The 12,003-nt window shown below is 36.8% G+C and overlaps 1 protein-coding gene across 1 annotated transcript in view; it reads left to right on the top strand.

Annotated features, from left to right (window-relative positions):
• The window catches only part of Abcb7 (ATP binding cassette subfamily B member 7), a 120,832-nt gene that overhangs the window by 42,322 nt on the left and 66,507 nt on the right, over window positions 1-12,003 (top strand). The gene's annotated exons all lie outside the window — the stretch shown is intronic.

Below are 12,003 nucleotides of genomic sequence, written 5' to 3'. Positions count from 1 at the left end.
ATAAAGACCATGTGTTTGAAATCATTGTTCTGTCCAATGTCTAAGACAAAACCCATTGTTTTTTTTTTATATTGCAAAAGTGAGCTCCATTTACCAAAGTTGTTTGGACAATTTACATTACTATTTGTTTAATTTATTTTGAAATTTAATTTGTGTGAGAGAGAGAAAAAAAGAGGAGGGTGAGTAGGAGGGAGGGAGGGAAGGAGGGAGGGAAGGAGGCAGGGACAGGGTTAGTGAATGCATGTCTGGAGTGTAGCTTTTGGGAATTTGTTGTCACCTTCCATCTCATTGAGACAGGGTCTTATTTCTTTCACTGCACAGCATACTTTAGCTAACCTGCCAGCTTCTGGGTAAATTTCCTGTCTCCTTGTAGGAGTGCTGAAATTACAGATGTGAGCCATGGCACCTGACTTTTTGCATGGGTTCAGGAGCTCAACCTCAGGTCATTAGGTTTGTGTGACAAGTGCTTTTGCCTGCTGAGCCATCTCCCTGGTCCAAGGTTTGTTTACAGTTAAAGCATTCTAAAGTGACTTGGAGGCTCTAGGTACTTCTTTTCAAGGCAGCTTTAAAATTTCAGCTTTTAAAATGCTTCTAGGAGAGCTGTCAGATTTCTTCCTGGCATTACCTGAAAACAAGTGTTCTAACTGTTGTATGAATTATGGTCACCTTTGGGAATTTTTTGAAGTGCAGTTGAAAAGAAGAGTTGATATTTTTAGAAGAAAAAAATGAGAGATTTTCAGGGCTTAAATAGACCTATAGAAACAATGAGAGCGAACAAAATTAAGATATTTTTCTATATGTTTGTTTTGAGGGTGATTTTGTGATGTATTTTGGAAAAGTCCCCCCCCCCTTTTTATTGGAGGGGCTGATTCAGTTGGTTTGGGTGATACTATTATCAGAAAAGACAGTCTATTTTGTTCCATGTCCTTGTACAATTAGCTATGAGGAGATAATGGAATAAGGGTTAGCACCTTTCTCAGGCTTGAGTGCCATTAGCAACACTAAACTATCAATTAAAAACAAGAAAGAAAAATCAATGAACATAAAAAAAGAAACAAAAAATTAGGTTAGAAGGAGGCAGAAGGTACCATTTTGAGGGGAATAGCAGATTGATATCAGAAATAAATCAAAGGCCTGTTTTTACCTGTTTCTTTAAGAAAGGAGCTTTCAGCATGCTATAAATAAATACTCTGTGTATATAAGGTAAAAGCAATTTAAAATTACAGAAACCAAATATCTTTAATATTCCTTCTCATTTTAGCACTAATCAGGAACTCATTAGGTACCATTTGTAATCCCTAATCTTAGATTTGTATTTATATTGATAATCTCCTAGTCTACACCTCTTATAAGCAAATTATAGCTTCAATTTCATACCAAAGGGGTGCCAAATATCAGCATTTGCTGGAATGCTTATAAAGAGAATTGAGGTGTTTTGTATATGACCTGTATATATAGTAAGCCTTGTAGAATGACCCACATAAAAGAAAAATGTTGTCTTCTATGAATTTAGGGTAATTTTCCAGGTAATTTAGTCCTTAGTAGCAGTCTGACATATCCATTGAAAGCAACACACATAAATGAGCATTTATAGAAAAATATAACTAAACAAAGTGGTAGATCTTCCATAACAGCTATGGAAATGAGAGTTAGAAATGTTGTTTGAGGATTCTCTTCTAAATAAACACAAAGAGCAAGGCTATCATATTGCCCAAATGTCAAACTGTTAAGTACCAAAAATAGGCCCAATTCCATATCCTTTGATTTTTTTTCATATTATCTCAGGATTCTGCTGCAGATGAAAATGTGTAATAATGACTCCATTCGATATATATATATATATATACATAGTATGGTTGGAAACTCTAGGAGTACGGTGAGATTGATATGAACTTTCAAAAATTCTTGAGTTCTTAGCCTAATAGATTGTTACCTGGGCTCTCAGTAAATGTGCATGGTGTGGTAGTTTGTGTTTGCTCCTTAGTTTTCTTTTTTAGAATAAGTTGGTTCTGACTTTTGTACTATTTTGTTTTGTTTTTTGTTTTTGTCTTTTTATACTCTTGGGATTCTGTCAAATGAACCAAGAACCTTGCATATGCTAGGCAAGCCAGCACATACCCCACTGAGCTCCAACCTCAGCCAGGTCTCTAGTTTTAATGGATAAATGCATTGTAATTTATTGTTAGTCTCTTATCGAGCACTGTGGGATCTTATAACATTAGCTAAAATGTAAGAAGTAGTGGTTAAGTTTCATGTTGTCAAAATCATGTTACACAGGTAAATGACTTTAAGCAGCTTACTTCCAAGAAGTTTACCTAACTGGGTATTCCAAATTCTGTGAAGAATCTTTGATAAATAGGATTTTTTGCTGATGTTATATTTCAAAAATAATAAAAATTAGAAAATAAGAGGAAAAATACTTGAGGAAGAGAGGAAAGCTGTACATATTTTTGTATGTTGGAGTTTTTGTGGTGACACTTTCTTTTTCTTTTATTGCATTTATTTACTTAAGATCTCAAGAATTTTAGAAAGTTCATGTCAATCTCACACATGCAATGACACATGTGGAGGTCAGGGGACAAGTGGTGGTATTCCACAGATGTGAGAAGAAAGACCACCGACCCAAATATGGCCAAATTAATTGAAGCAAACTTTATTATTTACAGGGCTGTGCCTCCCTAAGGTGGGGTTCAAGACATGAGCATTGGAAATGGGGAAAATAAAGGTTTTTATAGTCTGGAGTAGGAGGTTTCCAAATGGGGGATTTGACAGGCAAATAGGCAGAGTTACAGAAGCAAAACATTAGCATAATGTGCTCATAACAACCTCTTGAAACAAATACAGGGTTATAAGTGCTCCTAACAACTTTTTGAAACAAAGGTATGGTTGCTATTTCCTGGAAAAGACAATACAGAGTATTTGTAGTTAATGTTAGAAGCAGGCATACCCCAATCTTTGGAAACAGATTTATTCATTAAACAGGAATGAACTTAGTTTGTCTTTACTTTAAGATGGCTTTGAAGCCCAAGGTTGAGGCAGGCTGGCATCAGTGGGAGTCAGTTCGCTTCTACTGTGTAGAACCTGGAAATTGAATTTAGAGTTCATCATTTGAACCATCTTGTCAGCCTGCTAATGGTCATTTTTTATGAAAAATTTTAGAATAGCATATAAAGTGATAGGATTCATCATGTTCATATGCATGCTGTTAAACATTTTTATTATTTGTTTCCCTTCCCTGCTGGCAGAGACTCAGTCTTCCTCTACCCCATCCCCCTGTATCCTTAGAGGTTGAAGGAGATTATCTAGAGCACAATTCAACAACTCAGCAATTTACAGCAGTTGTGTCAGATTGAGTTTATATATGACTTAAGTGTTAAGCTATTTTAAAACAATTTTTAGTATTCAGGGAAACAATCAAAAGAAAATATATTTTAAAGAATTATAATCAAATGAAATTCAGATTTGATTGCCCACAATTAAGTTTTACTGGAACTCAAGACATTCATTTATCTGTTGCTGCTTTAATACTACAATGGTCATGATGAGTAGATGTGTAAGTGATTATATGCCTGCAAACCCTCAACTATTTACTACTTGGAAAAGGAACTAAAGAACTCCCATTTTTTATAGCATTTAAAAAGAGTAAAATATTTCACCATGGAATAGCTACAGCTTTACCATGGAATAAATATAAACAAGTAAATGAAAAATTATTCAAAATTCAAAATTGTTAAATATTGATAAAAGAAATAGATGACAGAAGTAAAAAGAAATGTATCCTGAGTGGTATTTATTGATTAGAAGAACTAATATCACCAAAATTTCAATACTAGCCAAAGCAATATTATAGAGTTAGTTAAATCTATATCAGAATTCCAGGTCCTGTATTGGGAAGTAGTTTAGTTCTAGAATAGTTGTCCTGCATACACAAGCCCTGAGCTTGGTTTCAGATCTCTCTCTCTCTCTTTCTCTGTCTCTCTCTTTCTCTTTCTCTCTCTCTTTCTCTCTCTCTCTCTCTCTCTCTGTGTGTGTGTGTGTGTGTGTGTGTGAGAGAGAGAGAGAGAGAGAGAGAGGCATGTATGTAGAATTTTAAAAACCAAAGTTGAAAAAAGCAATCCTAATGTATGTATGGAGCCATGAAAGATTCTGATGAAGGAAGGCAGCTTTGAGAGGGAAAAATAAAGTAGAAAGCATCTTGATTCTTAATTTCAAATTGTATTGTAAAACTACAGTGATGAAATAGTAGGGTACTAGCATGAATACAGACACACAGACCAATGGAATAGAAATAAATGATAAAATTAAACCTACATGCATACAATTCAGTGTGAAAAGAGTAGTCTTTCTATGGTGTTGAGAGAACTAGATATATATGGGTCTGCAAAAAAAAAATGAATTTGGATCCCTATACTATGGACAATAATCATCTGAGAATGGAAAAATGGCTTAAGATTTGATGATAACTAATTATTTTATTATCATGTTTTCATATTTTCATTATTTAAAATAATTTTAAATTTTATATGTATTTTGAACATATTTTTTCCTCCATTAAATACTTACATATCCCCTCCCCACTCTCTATTCACTCAACTTTAACAAAAACCCAGTACAACAACCCCACCACATACACACAAGGGGACAAAAAATAAAACATTCCCCAAACAGAAAAAAACCAAACCGCCAAAGTGTAACCAAACAAAAGGCATACATATACACACAGAAAAACCTGTGAAATCCATTATATGTTGGTCAACTACTCCTAAGCATGATTCCTTTCTTCATTGGAGAAAACCAGTTTGCCTTCTCCCAGTATATATCCCAGTATATATAAATGACAGTTTAGTTGTTACCTTTATCATAGTGACTACATGTACTCTCTCTCTCTCTCTCTCTCTCTCTCTCTGTGTGTGTGTGTGTGTGTGTGTGTGTGTGTGTGTGTCTTTCATTCACTTTTAAAAAATAACAAAATAAAATATAAGATAAACCATATTGAAGTTGGACAAGACAAACCAATAGAATGAAAGATACAAGAGAAGGCACAACTTTGCATACAGGATCCCATAAAACTGTACTGGAAGCCATAATGTATGGACAGAGGACCTAGTATAGACCTTGCAGGCCCTGTGTATGCTGCTTTAGTCTCTGTGAGTTCATATGAGCATTGATCATGTTGATTCAGAGGGTTTGTTTTCTAGGACTGAGTGTTCCACCATCTCTCACTCTCTGCATTATGTCTGGCTCTGGATCTCTATATTTGTTCCCATCTGCTGCAGAAGGAAGCTTCTCTAATGATAGCTAAACAAGGTACTGATCTATGAGTATAGCAGAATGCCATTAGGAGTCAATTTATTGCTTATGTTCCTTTAGTAAAAAAGCAGTCCTGGGCTTTTCCCCTAGGTCCCTGGGTTTCTAGACCCAGGTACTTGGTCACCCAAGCAGTGTTAGATATAAGTTCTGTCATAGGGAGTGCACCCAGTGACAATTACTCCCACAAGCTTTGTGCCACCATTGCCCTAGCATATCTTGCAGGTAGCACACCATTTTAAATAAAGGCTTTGTGGCTGGGTTGGTGTTTACATTCCTGCTTTGATAGTCTGCAGAGTACCTTCCTGAACCAAAGACATTAGAATGTAGGGATGAAGGCTCTACGTGGGTACCAGCTTGACATCTCCATGTTCAGTGTGGGTGTTGTCTTAAGCAATAAGGTCTTGCTGTCAGTTTGTAGAGAGCAATGTATAGTCTTGGGAATGGCCTGGGTTGTTTGGGAGGTCCCATTGGGACCCCTTTAGCTAACAGTTCAATTAGATATAACCCAATCCTAGAACTAGAAACTTAGTTTGGTGAGATGGCTAGTTGGGGCTATCTCCACTATTATTTGTATGTTTCCTATTTTAATTTTGCTGATCTATCATTATTTATTTCTTGTGTTTTCATGGTTGAAATTAACTTCTTTAGGTTGGAGTTTACCTACCTTCTATAGGGCTGGATTTATAGATATGTGGTATTTAAATTTGGTTTTTATCATGAAATGTCTTTTTTTCCATCTATGGTAATTGAATGTTTTGCTGGGCATAGCATTCTGGGCTGGGATCGTGGTCTCTTAGAGTCCATAGTACCCAGACACTTATGGTTTTATGGAGTCATCATTGAGAATTCAGGTGTTCTCCTAATAGGTCCTCCTTTGTATGATACTTGGTGTTTTCCCCTTGTAGCTTTTAATATACTTTCTTTGTTCTGTATGTTTAGTGTTTTGATTATTATTTGCTGAGAGGACTTTCTTTTTTGATTCAATCTATTTAATGAATTCTGTATACATCTTGTTCTTTGACAGCCATCTCCTTTAGGTTAGAGGGGTTTTTTTTTCCTGTGATTTTGTTGAAAATATTTTCTGTGCCTTTCATCTAAATTTCTTCTCCTTCCTCTATTCCTACCATTAGATTTGATCCTTTCTTAATGTGCTAGATTCCCTGGATGTTTCATGCCAGAAATTTCTTAGATTTAACATTTTCTTTGACTAAGGTATCCCAAGTTTTTGTCATGTCTGTAATGCCCTAGATTCTGTATTCCATGTCTTGTATTTTGTTGTGCTTCAGTGGTTCCTGTCTGCATTCCTAAAGTTTTTTATTTCTAGATTTCCCTTGGGTTGGATTTACTATATTGATTTCCACTTTGGGGTCTTGAACTTTTTTATTCATTTCCTCCCCCTGTTTGTGTTTTCATAGATTTCTTTAAGACATTTATTCATTTCCTGCTTTAGGGGCCTCTACCATATTGATAAAAGCTAATTTAAGGTATTTTTCTTGTGCTTCAGTTATGTTGAAATATTCATGGCTTGCTGTGGTTGGGTTGTTGAACTCTAGTAAGACCATATTGTCCTGGTTGTTATTTTATTGTGTTTTTATGGTGACTTTTAGGCTTCTAGGATCGTGAAAATTGTTATTCTAGGTGCTGATATCTGGTCTTGTCTTTGTTGGGTAGGTGCTTTGTTCCTTGCTTCTGTTTCTTCTCTGGATTTTAGGAGTGCATGGCAGCTGTGTGTTCCAGGTTATTGCAACCTGAGACTTAAGAATGGGCATGGGCTGGGGGCAGTGGAAGGACTTCACTTAGAGGAAATCAGGGTGTTCCACTAGGATCTTCTCAGTCCCCCTGGGAATGGAGCCAGAGAGTGAGGAAAGGCCACTGCAGAAGAACTGGGGATGAGACTGCGGGATTGTGTTTGGAGGAATGGAGGGAGAGAGAAGATCTCAAGTTAGCCTGCTTCCCTGGTGGACTGGCTGGCTTTGTGTGTTAACTTGACACAGGCTAGAGTTATCACAGAGAAAGGAGCTTCAGTTGGGGAAGTGCCTCCATGGGATCCAGCTGTGGGGCATTTTCTCAATTAGTGATCAAGTGGGGAGGGCCCCTTGTGGGTGGTACCACCTCTAGGCTGGTATTCTTGGGTTCTATAAGAGAGCAGGCTGAGCAAGCCAGGTGAAGCAAGCCAGTAAGGAACATCCCTCCATGGCCTCTGCATCAGCTCCTGCTTCCTGACCTGCTTGAGTTCCAGTCCTGACTTCCTTTAGTGATGAACTGCAACATGGAAGTGTAAGCTGAATAAATCCTTTCCTCCCCAACTTGCTTCTTGGTTATGATGTTTGTGCAGTAATAGAAACCCTGACTAAGACACCTGGACTAAATGGCCTCTGTGTTCTCAGGGAGTACCTGCTGGAGTTGAGGGCTGGGACAAAGCGATGAGTGGGGGAAAAGTTTGAAGGGAGAGATTTTTGTGATCCATTGGAGATGGGTGCAGGGGGGGAAAGAGAGGTTTGTTGTTTTGCTGCAGAGCTAGGGATAAGAGTAGTGGATTTGTTTTGGAAGACAGAGGGAGAGATGAAGATCTGTAATTAGCTAACCTGCTTTCTGAGGGTACCTAGGGAGAGCCTGCTAATGTTGTGGGGTGGGACCAATCAATGAATTAGGGGAGAAAGTGTTGGAGGGGAAGATCTATGAGATCCTCTAGAGATGAGGTTGGTGCTGGGAAGTTGCCACTGCTGTTCTACTACAAAGCTGGGGATGAGACAGGGGCATTTGGTTTGGAGGAGCAGAAGTAAAGGTCTGCATCTGGCCCACCAGCTTCCCTTGCTGGAGTGGCCTGGGGGTTCCCAAGGAGTGTCTGCTAACCTTTGGGGGCTGTGGTAAAGCAGTGAATGTTGGAAGCGACTTTAGGGGAAGATCTGTGTGATCCATTGGAGGTGGGAGTTGGGGAGGCTGCAGCAGGTTTTCTTTACTATGACCAGAGTGGCCTGTGGGTTTCCAGGGAGTGAAGGTAACTAAATTCTTAAAGCAAAGCAAGAAAAAATAGCCTTGACTTAGCCTTGACAATGACTTTTTGCATGTGACATCACAAGCTTAGACAACCAAAATTAAATAGGATAACATTAGACAAAAAACTCTTATGCAGTAAAAAAACAATGTGATAAAGGAACCTATGAATTGGGAGAAATTATTTACAAATTATATATCTAATAAGTAGTAAATGTTATAAATCGGTAAGGAGTTCTCATAAAATCTAGTAGCAAATATTTAAACTTAAAAATGAGCATAGGATCTGAATAGACATTGTTTAAAAAGAAATAATATAATGGCCAACAGCTATATGAAAAATTACTCAAAATCACTAATCACCAGGGAAATTCAAATACAAGCAACAATGAAACCAAACTTATTAAGATGACTATTTTCAAGAAAATACTAGATAATAAATAATTGAGGTAGTAGAGAACAGAGAACCATTGTATGCTGTTTATAAGATCATAAATTGTTATAGCTGTTATCTGTGGGGGTTTTGATTTCATCAAAATTGAAACTGTTATGATCCAGCAATCTTGCTTATGGTTGTATACCATAAGGATATGAATTTGGCATGTCACAGAGATGCTGGTACTCCCATGTTCATTGAAGCATTGCTCGCAGTACTTAATATATGAAGTATTAGTGGATGAATACATGGAAACAGAAATTGGTATGTGTATATGTGCGCACATTTGTGCACGCAAGTAATGAATTTAGTAATAATATAGTATTATTGGCCAATTGCAACAATGTACTTAATCTGGAGGATATTATGTAAAATCAAAACAGACCCGATAAAATATGACACAGTTTCACTCCTGTATTGAATGCTAAAGATGTGAGTATGTAGATACACATTGTAGAATAGCAGTTATTGGAGGGCACAGGGAAGCAAGGGAAATGAACAGGTGTTGGCCAAAAAGTGCAAAAATGCAGTAATATAAAACAAGCAAGGCTAATACAGCACATCACTATTGGTAATTATTCCATATTGGATTGTGGGTTTGCTTTTCTTTTCACTAAATTTTTTTTAAAGTTTTTATTTTATTTTAATTATTGTATGTATTGTAGGTATGTGTGTGTGTGTATGTATGTATGTATGTATGTGTATGTATGTATATACATACACACATATGTATTTCCTGCATGTATATTTGTACATCATATGCATGCAGTGCCTACAAAGGCTGAAGCGGAATATTGGCTCTCCTGGAATTGGAGTTAAAGATGCACGTGAGCTGCCATGTGAGGTTTGAGAACTGAACCTCAGGGTCCTCTGGAAGACTAACCAGTGCTCTTAATCACTGAGCCATATTCCTAGCCACAATAATTCCATATTGTATATAAGAAATTTCTAAGGATAGATTTGAGGTGCTATGACCATGTACAAAAAGATAACTGTGAGGAGATAGCTACATGATTAACTAGCTTACCTTTAATTATCTGTAATATGATGATATTGTACATGTTTATATGAGTACTGAACAATGCTGGGTGTAGAAATTAGAGGAAAATGCTTTGCTTTATATTTAACTTGTATGCAATATTCTCCCATAAATTTAGCCTTACCCTTGTTATTTTTATTGAAAATATTTTTTCATACATTATGACCATGCTTTTCCTCTCCCTCAGATCCTTCCTACCCATTCATCTCCATGCCCTTCTCTCTTAACAAAACATAAACACACTCTCTCTGTCCTGTCTGTCTCTCTGCCTGTTTCTCTGTCTCTGTCTGTCTGTCTGTCTGTCTGTCTCTCTCTCTCTCTCTCTTTCTCTCTCTCTCTCTCTCTCTCTCTGTCTCTCGCGCGCGCACACACACACACACACACACCACCACCACCACCACCACCACCATCACCACCACCACCAAAAATGGAATCCAAAATATACAAGCAAAAAACCAACAAGACAAAAAATGCCAAATGAAGCAATATGACACAAAAAGTCTGCAAAAATACCATTGTGTTTATTTGTGCTGGCCAACAACTGGGACCCCATTTGTCCTGAACCCGAGTAGGCCCTGTTGATGCTGGCACAGTCTGTGAGTTCTTCTGTGCCTCAGGCCTTACCACTTTTAATAATTATTCTTCTAAAAAATTGAAAATACCAACACTTAGTCTAGAATCATGGTTTTGTGATTAAGTGATGATTGTCCAAAATTCTTAATGCTGTGCTGCCATTTTTCTAGGTATTCATCAGTCCTTTTGAGAACTGAACACAGTAAAAGTCCTTTTTCCCTTCAGCTTTCATTTGAGAATTATAATTACAAAAGAAGTTTGCCTGCTATTTGTCTCCTCTCTGTCTCTCTGTTGTTTTCACTCCCCCCTACTCTTCACCTCCAATTTCTCAGTAGAAAGAAAACCAAATTTTATGGCAGTCACATTTTTAATACTTTAAAGTTGATTAAATGTATAACAGGTTTGTATCACAGATGTTTTTCTTTAAGAATGCCCTGAGAGGTTAATTTAAATGTTTTATATTTTGATCACAGATGACTAATGATCAGATAATAATAGTATTCACACACGACTTATAGTGTTAAAAATTACAAGCATCAAGGATACATAATTGTAAGCTTACTTTTGTTGTAAAGTTTCACGAATGGAGAATATGTAAATGCCTCAAATCCCTTGTGGTTTTTGCTCCTTTATTTCTCCAGTGCCCAGAATCCATCTTAGGGCCTATGAATGCCAGGTAGCTTGTTTACCATTGACTTACATACCCAACCTTTATAATCTCTTTTACTATTAGTTAAATCTTTAGGTATCATCAATAATGAACATGACTTTAATTATAAAAGTTAACTATTATAAAAGAATATAAACAATAATTACTAAATAAATATTACTAGCATTATTCTTGTAAAGATTGAATTTTGCCTTAAAAAGAGAACATAAATATAACAAAAAGAAATTTTGATTTTGTTAGTCTTTTCTCTTGGGTCTTGGTCGCATTTACATAGAATTAGTTTTGCCTAGTAAGTCTTTGTTTTTAGTATTGGTATTCATGTTAATAATCCTTAATGAACATCTACATAAAGCATGGTGTGTTTAATGGTTAGTTGATGAATGCTATTAGTGTGGGTAGGAGTATATGATATGCTTAAATCATAGATTCCTTAAAATTCAGTTTTTCCAGCTTTTAAAAGTTAAAATAAACACAGGTCTCCATGGTATATATTTTTAATTTACCTGTCTCCTAAACTGGAGAGACAGGTTGCCATTTTCTGCATATTGAATTTCTTTGGTATTTGTGCATGCTTTTCACATCCATTATCTTCAGTAGTATGTGATTTATTGTTTCTTTTGATGTCCAGCTTCCTGAATTTGAAGCTTACAAGAAAATGGAGTAAAGCTTGTGTAAAGTCTGAAAGTGAGGAATGGTGAAGAAAGGAGTAAAGTGCCTGAAACACATTGTCACGGTTCATTTTAATTATTGACATAAACCAACCTAGGATCATGTGGGAGAATGTGTCAGTATCCACAGGGCTTCCACAGGTTCAAGCCAAGTGGGGTCCCAGTGCTGAGAGGGGGGTGGTACACTCTCACTGGATATATTAACCACAGTTCAGGGTAGGCCACATGCTCAGGAGTTGTTGGCCAGCACAAATAAACTCTCTTAGCCTGTAAGCATACCTGTGTAGAATTGTCTGAATTAAGTTACCCGATG

The sequence above is a fragment of the Apodemus sylvaticus genome, chromosome X (assembly GCF_947179515.1).
Source record: "Apodemus sylvaticus chromosome X, mApoSyl1.1, whole genome shotgun sequence".
Lineage (NCBI taxonomy): Eukaryota > Metazoa > Chordata > Mammalia > Rodentia > Muridae > Apodemus > Apodemus sylvaticus.
This window is presented reverse-complemented; position numbering and strand designations above follow the sequence as displayed.